The sequence below is a fragment of the Opisthocomus hoazin genome, chromosome 1 (assembly GCF_030867145.1).
Source record: "Opisthocomus hoazin isolate bOpiHoa1 chromosome 1, bOpiHoa1.hap1, whole genome shotgun sequence".
Lineage (NCBI taxonomy): Eukaryota > Metazoa > Chordata > Aves > Opisthocomiformes > Opisthocomidae > Opisthocomus > Opisthocomus hoazin.
The window spans coordinates 146,976,973-146,991,735 of record NC_134414.1 but is presented as its reverse complement, the minus strand read 5'-3'; the positions used below and the strand labels follow the sequence as shown (position 1 = coordinate 146,991,735).

The 14,763-nt window shown below is 46.6% G+C and overlaps 1 protein-coding gene across 10 annotated transcripts in view; it reads left to right on the top strand.

Moving 5' to 3' along the window:
- Positions 1-14,104, top strand: part of DERA (deoxyribose-phosphate aldolase) — a 76,651-nt gene extending 62,547 nt beyond the window's left edge. For 7 of the 10 annotated variants that reach the window (XR_012765944.1, XR_012765942.1, XR_012765936.1 and 4 more), the window contains one exon: positions 1,216-1,394. The gene's annotated coding sequence lies outside the window, so the exon portion shown is untranslated. Of the gene's footprint in view, positions 1-1,215; positions 1,395-1,424; positions 2,182-3,851; positions 4,092-7,107; positions 7,202-7,592 lie in introns of those variants that run through there. The other 3 variants (XR_012765947.1, XR_012765941.1, XR_012765939.1) reach the window with 3 other exon arrangements.
- The last annotated feature ends 659 nt before the right edge of the window (positions 14,105-14,763 follow it).

The following is a 14,763-nucleotide window of genomic DNA, read 5'->3' as shown; positions in this document are numbered from 1 at the left end:
ATCTGTACTCTGGGTCTAATTTCCCGCTGTATAGCTCTCCTGAACTCAATGGGGTGTGAAACTGGTGCAACACACGGAGAGAAAAAAACAATGCGCAGTGCCTCAGAGTACATCAGTGCTTTGGGTTTTGCTGACGAGCTTAAGAAACTCCGAGATGCTAAGATGGAATTTTAAATACACGTGTGACAGGTGAGGCAGATGAGTACGTTAATTGCTGCTCGTGTGTTTGAACACAGCATAATGGGTCAGTGGGGTAGGTTTCCAGAGAAGAGTAGTGAAGTGCATGAGCAAAGCACAAGTAGAGCTTTAAATCCTTCCTTAGAAACTATGCTTATTCTAGGCAGAAGTTAGAGTCTCTAGCACTTACAAGAGTCATAAACGTTATATTCTCCATTATGCTCCAATTGTGGCGTTGGCGAGCTAATCGCTTGGACTGAAATTTTCTAGGTGGATTAACTTTCTTCTGAAAAACAGTCAGAAAATAAAGCTGAATAAAAACACAAGAGCGGGCTGGGGGGTTTCAGCCCACACCTAGAAACTTTGGCAATTGACCTCTGTGAAATTCCCGCATTGCAGCGCACGGACTGGTGGGAAGGGGGAGAGCGGTCCCGATCCTCAGCACCTGCGTGGCGTGGGGTTGGTGCGGCGCGGGGTGCCGGCCGGAGTGTAATTCCATCAGCAGGCACAAGCCGGGCTGCAGGGAGAGACAGGGCGCGGGTCAGGGAAATAAAGGGAACGGGGAGCGCTGGTGTGAGCTGGGAACGTGGGAGAAGAGGCGGGGGGCTGGGGGGCAGATGCCGCAGGAGACCAGAAGCAAGAACTGGCAGCTGCCCAGCAAGAGCGAGGTGACCCGGGCAAGAAGAGTGGGAGTGAGCCTGCCAGGAACACCCTGCCTCAGCGGCAGAGAAAGCATACCGAGACCGAAAGAAAAGGGTTCATGGGCCTACTGTCCATGAATTTCATTTTGGGAATGGCTGGAAGACAGAAGGACAGACGGAGCAGGGAATAACGTACTGAAAGTGTCATTTGCAAAGGTTGAGATGCGGGGGCACGGTCAACCTTAGGGCTTAGCGTTTGGTGACTCTGAAATGCTTCGCCTTCCAGATCTCAGTATTTATTCCTTGTTTCTTGTAATGCATGCTGTGAATTTAATTCATCTGAGCAATGAACTCATTGAGGCAGGGATTGATTTTTTTTTCTTCTGTTTTTGCACAGCGCGTGCTGCGGTGTGTTGTGGTTCCTGGCCAGTGCCCTTACACGTCACTTATGCAAACAGGCAGTAGAATGGCGATGGAGGTAAATGTGAATTCCAGCAATAGAGAGGAATGGTTTGATGCAAACCACTGGGATTGTATCAAGTGCACTAGCCAAAAAAAAGAAGTGAAAAATTTAGGGTGAGTACCAACAAGTTTTTCTGTCAGTAGGTAGGCGAGGCTGTTGGGCAGCCCACTGGGGAAGCTGCAGAAGCCCCTCCGCTGGGACCCGACCGAATACGAGACAGCTACGTTCAGAAAGCGCAAGCCCGTGCGGGGAAGCTGACGAGCTGGATGGTCTAATGGGTCTGCTCCATCTTTAACACAACCTTCCCCAAAAGCTGGCACAAAGGAGTGTCAAAAGACGCCATACATATTCATGGCCATTTCTGGAGCTGCACTCTATGAAAAGAAATCAAGTCGTTCTGATCCACGGACTGAAATTGAGAGTACACACTAATCCAAAAGGATACCAGCTCGCTGAGTGCTGTATGAAAATCTTATAAAGCTCTGCAACACTCCATAAATAATTTTCAAACACGAAGCTTTTTGTTTCAGTGATGTCAATGCTAAAAAGGAAGAATGGCAAATAGCCGTCAAAAAAGGGCTGAAACAGCCTGCACTCTGCACTGATGTTAGCTTTAATCACTGCAGGAGTTACGCACAGAGTTATCAGCCGTTTATTAGAAACCACAGATGATCATTGCAGAGGTTGAGATTAACGCGGACCGGAGCCTGGTACCTTGCCAATGGGGCACCACGTGACGGGCAGCCCGTGGAATAAACATTCTGGCGTGTCAGCGCGCTGTAAATCCTCCAAATGAAAGAAATTAAAAAGCCAGGAGCAATTCTGAAAATGAGTTATGATTGGAGGTGCACTTGGGAGCGCTTTTATTGTCATGGGAGCATCTCCTTTCACATCCTTAAGGTGACAGACCCACTCCGCTTCCCTCCGGATTTCTTGGGCTGCCCTGTGACAGCGGAGGCGAGCACCCCGGGGGTGCGCTGGGGGTGGGGGGAAGTGGGGGGGATATGGGCAGCACCTTCCTGTTGTGAGGGTTGGCTTGGCACGGCCGGATGGTGAGAGAGCTGCAAATCCGTTCTGACATTTTAAGTATGCGAAAAGACACCAGTTGTGGGGGTTGTTGTTTTTTTTTTCATTTACAGCTATACCATAACCGTGCTCCTAAGTGCATGTATAAACATTTTACAACATGGATTTGGAATAACACTTGAAAAATACACTTAAGAATAGTTCCTAAGCAGAAGGTATTCTTACCAAAATAGCAGTCTGTTGCAAGTCAACCCTTTGCTCCATACGTAAAAGATGCAGCACTATCTGTTAATGTACTTCTGGTGTAAATATTACGAACTGTTTCACTAAAATACAATTTTAGTACTAATATAGATATATTTTCTTAAACAAAAATTGCTTTTGCTATAAACTGAAAGGCAAAAGATTGTGGTTTGCAGGCAGAGTGCTCTGGTGCCTGTCCAAAGAGCAGCAGCGATGGTGTGGGTGAAAGGCTGGCTATCTTCTACACCCGAGATGTGGGCGTGATGGTTAATCCTGTCCCAAGCCAACGACACCCAGTGCCTTGCTGGTTTCTCCTTTGGGCATGCCTGCAGGTGCTCGGCCTTGTGCCTCTCATCCTCCCGGGACAGCATCGGGACGTCCCACACTGGTGTGCCATGGACACGTACCCAGCAGGCCCAGTTGGTCTGGATACCCTTTGGATTAGGAAGCCAGTCTGATCTGTTTGTGTCTGCAGCTGGAACAAAGCTTTTAAATACAGAGTCTGCGTGGGTGATTATTTCGGTTAAAGGCTTACACATCTCCCAGTGCTGCCTGTCTTCTTTTGGTGACTGTGGATGCTTTTATCGAGCTAAAATATTTCCTCTGTGTGTTCCTGCTGATTTCTTAGAAAGGGTTAATTTTGCATCTGTCTGCTGATCCTGCTGATGTTCCCATCCTGGGGCAGCACAGCACACCAACTTTTATAACTTGGTTGGAGCTCGGCTCTTCAAAGCCAGCAACTCAGAAGCTGCCTTACAAAACTCTGCGTGTGTTTGCTGAATGTGACTTTTCCTTTGCTGGGCTTTAAACTCCTGCAAGGTTCTTTCACCCTTTTTGGGGGGTCCACACGCACTTCAACCCACTCACATCCCTCCCCACCTCCATCAAGGCCAGGCAGTGCCTGCTCCCCGGGGACACCACCAGCAGACTGACGGTACGGGGCACAACACGTGGGGACCTGCACCGCAGGAGGGCATACGTGACCTTTGGGGGTGTGACCTTCCTCACCCTCCTGTAGGGTGGGTGAGGTGGGAGGGCGTTGGGTTAAAACTTCTTGGGATTACTTATGGAAGGCCTTTCTTGCATTTGCAAGTATTTGTTTACATTTTGTAAGCATCTCATATTGTGGTTTGTCTGTTGTGCTGCTGACATTGACCCTGGATGTATAGGTCACTGACTGCCAGTTAATTACACATCATTAGTAAATCAATAACCTGCTTTTATCCTGATTTGCTTTAAACCATATGAATTGAGCAGCTTTTCCCTGCAACAACACTCATCTTTCTCTGTCCTTTTCACAGAAATAAACCAAAGAAGTCGTAAAGCAGACCCCCCCAAATGCAGGTATCTGTTTGCATGTCCCATACCTCATCCACCACGCTGAACAAAAGGGGCAGAACAAGATTAAAAGGAGCTGGACACCAAGGGAGAAGTTCCTCGTGGCGCTGGAAATGAAGTGTACAGCTCAGTGTTTTCGAGGGTAGCAATGACTCCGGGCAGGGGAGAAGACCAACAAGCTCTTGCAGCACGGGGAGAGCACTGTAAGTGGTACAAATTGTGCTGAGGGAAACTGGGGGGACTGGAGCTGTCTCAAATCCAGCGAGCACAAAGGATTCCTGCCTGCGAAGGCTGTGCCGAGGCGCTGCGGACCCGTGGCCCAGCAGCTTCCCTGCCATGGCAGAGCCCGGGCGTTGGGCTGCTCCCTGCAGCTGGGCTGGGCTTGGTCGCTCTCCCCGTTTTACTGACGAGGCTCCTGAGCAGTGGCTGCTATGACAGTAATAGGCACCTGTGGATCCCTCTTTAATAAGAAATAACCTGAGAGTTCTCCGTCTGCATAGTAGGTTTATGTTCCTCCTTTTTTTTCTAATTTGGATTGATATGGAAATCACAGAATCGTAGAATGGTTTGGGTTGGAAGGGACCTTAAAGGTCATCTGGTTCCAACCTCCCTGCCATGAGCAGGGACATCTTCCACCAGACCAGGTTGCTCAGAGCTCCATCCAGCCTGGCCTTGAACACTGCCAGGGAGGGGGCAGCCACAGCTTCTCTGGGCAACCTGTGCCAGTGCCTCACCACCCTCATGGTGAATGAAATGCCACGCTGTAATTTTAACAAGGCACATGCAGCTGCAAGATGCAACAAAAAGTGATTTAATCATTGCGTTGTATTTAAAACAAGAATATGAGTAGATTCAGTGAAGGACATGTTAGCATGTGTCGGCTCCATCACAAGTTCTCCATCCTAAGTGACGGGGCATGTCTGGAACGGCGGCCTGGGCGCCAGCCATGTTCCTCAGCACACCGAGGGGCTGTGATCCCGCCGCAAAACCCTGCCCCAGTTTGGTATTGTCAGCATTAGAATCTGAACTGCATGTGTACAGAGTATCTGTGGTCTTGTTAGTGGGTCTACCTGTCCCACCTCCCCCTCCCCCGCCCCCACCTTCCCCCGCGAAATCCGCATCAAATCTCCCAGGGGACCGATTCCCGTTCTCGGAGAGAGCTCTCACTTTCGCAGTTTGTAGGGATGTGCGCCGTGTCTCGCGGGGCCGTTTCCCCCCTCTCTCTCTCACCCAGCCCGTCAACACTCCAGCACGAGAACGGGATGCCATCAGGCGCAGTTATTAATGCACAATGGAAGTGCCATGTGTGATTGTCTGCGAACGCTCCGGTGTTTTATGTAATGCAGATTTAGAGATTTCATTGTAAAGTCATTTTAAACTCTAAACTAATGGGTAGTTTGGCAACAGCTTCTAAGTATGAAATCATTATTAATTCCTTTAGTACCATAATAACATTGATTTAGATGAACTCTTATAACATAGAAATTGTGTAGTATTTAGCTGTAATTAACGTCCCCTAATTAGGAAGTGTTGCCAAGTAGTTTTCTCTGCTGGCTCTGTTGTACTTAAGTGCAGCTGGATGAAAATTAACCACAAAGGGAACAGCTTGTGTTTTATGTGAAGTTTGCCTTTGATTGATTAAAAAAATATTCCTTGGTACTTTATTTTATTATCGAAAAGGGTGCACTGGATTATCAATGTTACAGAGAGCCACGAAGTCCACATGCTGTAAACTACACACACATTTGTGTAGTATGTAAACCCAATGACTTAGCTACACATTCAGAAAATTCACAGATTTATTTTGTCTCAAAACCACAAGTTACCATAATAAAAATGAGTTGATTTTAATGTGGCTGTCATTAATAAACTCTGCAGAAATTTAAGCGGAATTAGCATAATTTAATGTCCACTCAGAGGAAAAAGTCATGCACTGCAAGCTGAGAGGCATTTGTTGATGTGAAAAATGCTGACATTTTTGGATATTCAAATTATAAATGAAATACTGCTGTCAGTTTACTGTGCAACGTCGTAGCATATGGTGCTTCTGCTGGTGGGTGTTATTTCAAAGTTTGCAAATCACACTATGAGAGTGTCCCTCTGGTGAGCTTTTGCAACGCTTAGCAACTGTGAATCAAAAGTGACAGTACAGAGGAAGAGGGACTAAAAAAAATAATTCTCTCTCTAAGTCAGTAGAACAAAGTATGTGAGAAGTTAATACATTTTTACAGGGGGGAAAATGGAGGCCAACCCGCTAAAGCTAAAAGAGATCCAGTGCCTCCTTTCTTGCAGAATAATGCACAAAGTCCTCTAAATTGTTAAAATAAAAACATGGTTTCTCTCTCCCAGTCTCTTTGGCTTTGGTATGACAAGTGAATTAAAACAACTGGCAGATAGACCATATAAAGGTTCAGTTTCAAAATTAAGAAAGTTGCTTCGAGACATAATGCAACCTCCTCAGAAGGTCCAGATGTTTCTTTTACCCATCTCTCTGAAAAAAGTTCCTACAACCACAAAGTAGCATTCACCATTTGAAAAGCATTGTCCACCCGAGACTGTCTAACAGAGAGGAAAAATCCAGAAGAAAATGAAGTTCTGTATTAGCTCAGCAATGTGGATTCCACCTCGTCTGGCAAAAAGCATACACGGATAAGCTAAATTTAAATAACTCCAATACGGTGACATCCTACACCGTGGTTTTCAAGAATCTTCCACCCAGTGACCCCTTTAACATGCATATACGCTATCAAGCAATGAACATAAAACTTGGTTTCATTGTGATTTGATCTGACCGTAGTTGCCACTTGTTCTGCTCCAGGTAGTGGTTTTTGGCACCCGGATGGAACCGTGGCTGCGCGGTACAGACCTCCTCAATTTGCCAATCAAGCTGGCTGAGAATAGAAAGTGACGGGGCTGTCAGTAGCAGTTCAACCACAAGCAATTCTAAACTAAGCAATTTGAAAATTTAAATAGTTATAATGACCAAGATTCTCTAAGTTGGCCCTTAATTACTGGAATGTCAATTCAGCTGAAAATTGCCTTCCCAGGTAATGATAATTCTTAGAAAAGTCTTTGCTTGTACACCCACCCATAGCACTCATTAAGTCAAGTTTCTTCCTTTTGTCTGAAGAGCTGTCAATTTTATGTGACATCACCAATCATCTGCCATCTAAAAAATCTCTAGGCTGTCTTGCTGAAGGCAGGCTTATTCTCTTTTAGCTGCAGCTCAGCGTGTGGTAGCACAGCCTGCTGTTACAAGCAACGTTGCACCGAAGGAGTGTAAGGAGTTGCCCAGTCTTGGCACCGCTGAACGGTGAGCCACTCAGATTTGGTTGCTGGCATCTCGGGTGAAACCTAGGGTCCGTGAAACAGCAGTGGATGTTTTATATGTGAAGGGAAACTCTGTTACCCAGCCCTTCGCAGCACTCGGCACAGGAAGAGAAGGTTGGGAGGTTGACCCCCCCTCCATCACTTCTTGTGGAAAGGAAAGGGAGAGGGAAGTTGCCGGATTCGCCAGAGCAGAGGGGTCCCCCTGAGATGGGCATAAGGGTGGAATGAACCTGTGGTGCGTGAACATGTCCCTGTGTATTCCGTGTATCACATTCCTTACACGTCTTTTGCAGCAAGCTGCTATTTCCAATTCAGGATTATGGCATTGCCACTGTGTACATTGGTGGACCTCACTTGTTGTTTTCCTTTTCCAGAGAAAAAACATGAAAAAGAAGGAAAACCATCTCCATGACCAGACTGTGCAATATCAGCAATCCACTGCTACTGTAACCCGTGTTAGTAATGTTCTTCATTTCCCGCAGCAGGCCAACAGCACCCTGCAGTTGTGGGTACAGAGCAAGCTATGCTTCGTTCCTCTCTTCCAGTCGAGCTGGAGCAGACCTTCTGCCTTCACATGAATAATATGGAATTCCAGGGAAACCAAGAAAAAGAGCAGCATAATCGCACCCGCTGAAAAAGTCTGTCACCGAGAGAGGGAATTCAAGTGCCCATGCATCTGAATTCAGAAGAGTTCAAATCAATTACTGCCTCATCCTGGCAGTGTGTCCTGTGCCCTAAGGCAGAGTTCGACCTCTCTGGACACCATGGCCAATATGTGGCATTGTTTTATGCACAAAAAAGAGGAAAGGGACTCTATTATGAGTTTGAAAAGGGGAGAAGGTTTCTTCCATGCTGTCTTCTCAGCCACAAGTCCTTCCCTCACTGGCCCTACACACTGAACATGCCATTCTCTCCCATCTGTAGCAGCTGCATAGGGGCTGCAATCAGATTCTCGCAGTCAGAACTGTTTCTTACTAGTTTGGATGAAACTTGCTCACTCTCTCTCCCTGCTCCTGATTCTTGGCTTGCACACAATGAAATAGTAGGGGCCTTAGGCACTTTGAAAAAAAAACCCACCACAGCCCTCAATAAATCCCCTTAAGGGCCCATTTTAATTCTGCTTATGCTCTTGATGTGCAAGTTCTTACCCTGCTATCCCCCTAGAAGCAGTTTATTTCTGTCTGTCAGCACTGCCAAAGTGACAAAATCCCCTTTCCCACCCACCAGGTAATTGCTCTGTTGTTGCCCTTCCCACACATGCCTGTAGAAAGAAAGCTCTCACTTTATTTGCACTGCCGAAGTGAATAGCATCTCTTTCCTCCCTCTATGTGGCTTTCAAGTAGTCACGCTATCATTAGTTATTTCTATTCTGGAGGAGCTCCCCGTCTGAGAAGGGAGCGTATTCCGCGGGAAGCAGAGCGAAGGCCTGATCTGACAGCTCTCTTGTGCCCCCAAATCCTGGAGCCAAGCAATTCGGAGGTCGTAAGGAATGCAGAAGCAAGAATTACAAATAAAGGACATTCGGAAAAGGGTAGTAAAATAAGAAAATCAAAGGACCTGGCTGCATTTTTTAATTGCATTTTTCTTAACGCAAAGGCTATGCGGCACAGTAGCTCCCTTTGTTCTGTGCTTGCACGGCGCCATGTTGTTAATTTTAGTCTATGGCAGGAGAACTATCCTTTGGAATAGGGGTTTTTTACTTTTCTGCTGTCTTTGCTCTGTATTTCTTCATTTCAACATCCGTTGTTGGCAGAAAACAAAAGCAGACCTAGAATCAGTCGAAAGTCATGGTTTTCTTTTCATTTCTTTGGGGTTTATTTATCCATTAATTTTAAAGGTGCACGCCAGTTAATTCCCCCACCACATTCTAGGTGCTGGGTGTATGATTACCAGAAGACCACACGGCCGCTGCTAACTAAACCATCAGAAATAATTTCTTCAGCTTGCCTAAGGAAACTGACCCCTAACTCTTGTTAAAACTTCAGAATTCGCTGAAGCATGGTCACGTGGAAGCAAGAAATAGAGCTTCAGAACCACTCACCTCTGAGGCAAGGAATGCACAATACATTTATTTCTTAATAAAATTTAAAAATATAATAGCATAGCCTCAGATAGAACAAATTCTTGTTGTAGACATGCTAAGTTGTTCACGTAGTTTTGCTCCTCTGTGGTTTGGCAATCTAGGATTGGTAAATAGCCATAGTTACCTTGTTAAATAATAGGAGAGCATGACTGTAACGTATTTTGCAGTCAGCATCCTATTATATGCAGCTTCACAATTTTGCAATATGACAACTCTCTTGGTGAAAAGAAGTCCCTAACAATGGTCTAAATCACACATTCGCTCTTCCTCCGAGCACCGGTGTTTGTCAAAACCTGTTGCACTCTAGTAGGGGAGCCTTTTAGACATATTCCAGGGCTGGCTTCATGCAGACAAAATGCATTAGAGGCCACTCAAACGCCACAGCTAAACGATCACACAAACCTGCTTATGCCCACTTCATCCACGAGCAGTCCTGTAAACCACACGCAGAGGTCAGCTATCCCCCTCCTCCGCGGCGTGGAGCGCTGCCAGGCACCGAAAATCACAGAAAATACCAAGGGCTGGTAGAAATTAATCTGTGTTACTTCCCGAGTGTGTATTTAGGATATCAGAGGGGGTGTTAGCAAAAACAATGCAAATGCCCAAGTTAGGAAAAAATGGGAAGAATCTTATTTTAGTAAGAGGATAATGGACTGCCCTGAAACCTGTCCCTCTCTGGATGCCCAGGCCTCTCAGTGCTGTTGCTCCTCCCCAGCACTCCCCCTCCATCCTAGTTACTGCCTCTTAAAGCAGTCTAGCCTTGTTTAAGCTTATGTTTATTTAGAATTAATGAATTAACTTTTGAAGCAGCCAAAACGCCTCTGTGAAGGAGCTGTATTACAGTACCATTCATTGCCCAGGCCAAGCCAAAGAAACCTGTGCTGTGGGAGAACCTGATTACCCTACCGATAACGATGTTCTTCTGATGGTGCTGCCATGCTGGACACTGGCTGTGCACTTTTGTATTTGTTTTCCAGTCCTTCACTCTGCTCTTTTTGTCCCTGACAGGACCTTCTCTCTCCAGTTCAGGTATTGTCAAGTCTTCGTAGCTGTGTCTGATTTCAACATTTTATAAGCAGCTCTAAAATTCTCCATTTAAACCACAGCAGCATGGATTTCTTAATGGCAGCTTGGAAATAACAGCCTTTGTCATAAGCCCTACATTAAAATTTTATGTTTATGGAAATATTTACATTTGGTTTTGGATAAACAGAGACCAGTAACTCACGCCGTGAGTACAGATCAGTGCTCACGCTGAGAAACCGAGGGGATGGAAAACATGAACAAAGAGGGGACTCTGGAGCAAGCTCCCCAGTGATCTGCAGAACCCCCCGAACCCTGTTATTTATTCCTAGCTAGTGATTCCAAAGCCGAAATAAAAACATTTTCCTCAAAGTAGTTTTGATTGGTTCAAAGGTGAGGTTTTCATCAGTGATGATGTACTGTTCCCAGCAGTCCCACTGATTCATGCCAGAGAGCATGAATAATTTCTGCAACATCAGCCAGAGCCAATAAACAGCCCCTTGATGACAGCCCCTTACCTGGCTTGGACCAGCAGTTGAGCTTTGCCTTCCCAGTCCCCATCCCAGTCCCATTCCCGGATGTTCGTGCAACCACCAGAGCCCCACCAGCCATCCCGGCTCCTGGCAACGGCTGCAGAAGCCCCTCATCCAAGCACAATGCTCGGAGCATCCCAAATGGCTTCTGTGGATGGCACAGAAGAGGGAACTGAATGACGTTGACCATCTTTCAGTTGCGTTGGCACTGCAGTACTAAGTGGGGTACGAACATGGGTGATAATTTTTCAACACTGATTTCAGCAGGTGAGCCCTTACTTATAAGCACAGAATAAATCAGCTACGTAAGACAGTGCCAGTCCTGTGTTAAGAATTTAAGGTTCATATGCAAAAATGGATTTAAGCAAAACAGGATTAATTTCCCTGGCTTGTGTGGCTGCTGTGGGAGCATGAAGCTGCACACAGCATCTCGCAGGCTGCAGATCCCCAGCTGCCTGATGCTTACATACATGGCCTCCCTGTAAAATAACCAGGAGAGTGGCAGGTACCAAAGTACCATCTGCAAAAACTCAGCGGTGCCCTAGACAAGCAGCTAACCAAGGGCTGGGTGACAGAGGGCTGGCAATACGGGGGAGCACTGCCCTCCACGCGGTGCACAGCCGAGCTCTGCTAACTCTGCTTCGTCCCTCGAAGAGGCAAGCGGGGCTCATCCTCGCTTGCCGCCACCGCCTCTAGGGTTGCAGCGTTACAGCAGGTAACTGAGCGCCGGCGCATCCAGGTGCGAGTCTTTTCTCAGTGTGAGAGGACTCGGATCCACACGTCCTCCCCGAGCACAGGAGACAGCCCAGGACTGACGCTGTGCCTGTACGGGTGCGCGCCTGTGTGCCGTGACACAGCCGTGAGCTGAGGCGCCAGCCCTCTTCTGAAGAGCCAGAGAGCTTTGGTACTAAGGGCCAGGGAGAGAGGAGGAAGAGTGTGCATAAGCAGGAGGGACTGCAACTCTTCAGATTACCATTGCGAGCCTTCCTCCGAGAGCGAGAGTCTTTGGTCCCAGTGCACGCTGCTAGAAAGTGATCTGGTTTACACTGCGTGGATTTCACACGGATAAAACACAGAAAGAGCTGGGACTGGAACTTGGGATTCCCTCTTTTAAACTAAGCACCAGAACCACACAGCTGGTTATGGCCTCCCTCCCTCCCTCTGGCCCAAATCATTGCTGGCTCTCTCCTGCGCCGTGGCACATCTCCCGCGGGGAGGGTGGAAAACGCAGCCACCATCCTGGGAACGCGGGCGCGCACGGGGAGGTGAGAGGAAGGGGAGGTAACCGACTCGGGACTGCTCCTTTCTGGCCAACCTTCCTAACACTGAGCCACGGTAATGGATCAGAAAAGCGCCACTTTAAGACAGAACTTAAATGAAAGGAGAGGCTTCTACCATATTTCACCCAATCTGGTAGGATTTTTTTTCCTAAATTCTAAATTTCTAAATTCCCCAAAAGTTAGACTCCTCTGGGAGAAGCAAATGTATCAATATATTGTTTGAAGATCTCGATCAGGCTTAGGTGTAAAGATAGGCAACAAGCTGTTGAGCCATTTCAAGACTAGGAAGCTGCTCTCTGTGCACTGAAGTCGATTGTGAGGCTTTTGGAAAGCCTGTAAGGAGAAAACTGCCCACAAAAGACTATGAGTCACAAGCTGGGGGTCTGATGCTTTGTAGGAGTGCAGTTTAGGATATACTTGACTAGATCTAATAGAGGTACCACTTAGGCATCCCTGTTCTTTTTCCGTCTTCCCTTTCAGAGGCTGATACACCTCCCTGAGCAGTCCTGAAACCTCGCTCAACTGACAAGGTCACTAAGCTTCGGCACTGTATCTCTGCTGGCTTTGATTCCCTCCTATTTTAAGCAACCGTACGTGGAATGAAAGACAAGCGCACATTTCTGAGGCAATCAGAGGCATTTAACTTTTGGCTGTGTGACACAGGATGAGAGACGTACCCAACCTCCCAACTTCTCGCCTCAACTGACGCTTCCTTCACGGCTGACATTTCTCCTTCTGCCAAGTCAAATCAAAACTGTATCTCACAGCTACCCTGAAAACCACATTTACACCCAGTCCAAGGCTCCATGGCCAGTGTCAGCTCTTCGCACGCCTCGGAGTGTTTGGTAGGAAGGGGAACAGCCTTCTGAAACGCACCTGCTTTTGTTTACTGGAGGAGAGCCTATTCTCATTTACGAGCCAGGCATAACACTTGTGAAGATGGAGGAATTATTCTTGTCTATGCTAACTCCAAGAGCAAACTACACTCCCCTCTATTCATGCAAAATGTAAACTCTTTCTCTCGCCTTTAGGATAATCTACCACCAGCTCCAAACTTGCACCATCCATTGATTTAAATCACAATTCTGTAGGGTAAAATTTGGCTCATGATGCACTGTACTAATTTAGGAGGAAAAGAGGGGCCTCGCTCATGAAATATTTCAGGTATAATCAGGAAATTGTGGTTACAGATGCAATCCAGGAGCATTTTGGGTTGGTAACCAAGGCAACACTTCTTGCTTCAAGACACACTTTTCTGTTGATAATCTATTGTAATGCCAGTAATTGCAGCTGACAAGGCTCTGTTTGTTGTGAGAGATAATTAGCACTTGAAATAAAGTAACAGATTTAAATAAATTGGGGGGAACTGAGTGGTGTGACCTGATCACTTTAGAAACAAACAAGAGCTTTGGGGGCCTACACACTGTGTGATGTTAGCGGTGGCCTCCACGGTGACTGAACAATACCAACATTTATTAGGCGTTGTTTAATTAGGAATTACAGTTGCTTTCGTGATGAAAACGTTTTTTCTCTTTCTCATCCAGGTTATATTTACATTATAAAACATGCTTTAAAGAAAAACCCCACAAATTCCCTCTACCTACCTCACCAAACAAAACTACTGATGCTTTCACATGCTTGTTCTCTTGCATAGAAATTGTTTTGTTTAAAAGCCAATGTGTTAAAACAAGTAAGTGTTTTGGACAATTGCACAGTTTAAAGAACCCAGGGTGACTCTGCCCAAGGGTGTGGAGGGAGCGTTGTTCGTTCAGCATGTACTAGGTATGTCCCTCCGGTCAGCTTCAGCATGCTGCCAGTTTATTCAAGCCCCGGGTCGACGGCTTGGGTTGTTAATGCGGCTCCTTAGTTGATGATTGTGTTTGTGTTGGGTGGTGGTGTATCTAGAGCTAGACAGGCAAACTGGGGCTGCTGCCTGATGTAACACAAGATCCCATGTTCTGCAGAGGCAGTGTTAGCTGGTGGGGAAAGGTGGGGGTCAGAAGCCACAGCAATTCCTTTCAGCGCCACTAAGAAAGCCAGACTCGATATTATATTTTTCTTTCTCTGTGAGACAAAACTGCTTGGCTCAGTTATACAGTGAGAAGAGGAATACAATCCTACTGAAAATTTAATGCCACGGGGAATGGCAGTATTTTACATAAACTTGTAGCTGTTGAAATGAGGATGCTTCTGGGATGGAGCAACACAACCATGTGGCTTCATGCAGACAAACTTAACCTAGTTAAGTGATCCCCTTTTCCACAGTACTCAAGCATCGTTCTCACAGTTAAAGAGAAAATGAGTTTTCCTAAGAATATGAGATCACCTTGTTAACAAGAGAGGAATGAAGGCTCAGGCTACACAGCTTTGTCCACAGGCCTGCAGGCAAACGCATGACAGATGAGTGAACTGAGCCCACAGCGCACAACGTCAAGAGTAGCAGCCACATTTCTCTTCTGAAAGCCAGGCTCTTTTGGGATGGAATGGTTCAGCTACTTCACAGAATCCCACCAAACCCGTGAAACCTCCTGGCCAGGACATGATACCATATCCAGTGTCAAAACAGAGACTGTCATGTAAATGCATTCACCTCACAGCTGGCCAGAAAGCAAAATCAGCACCCTCT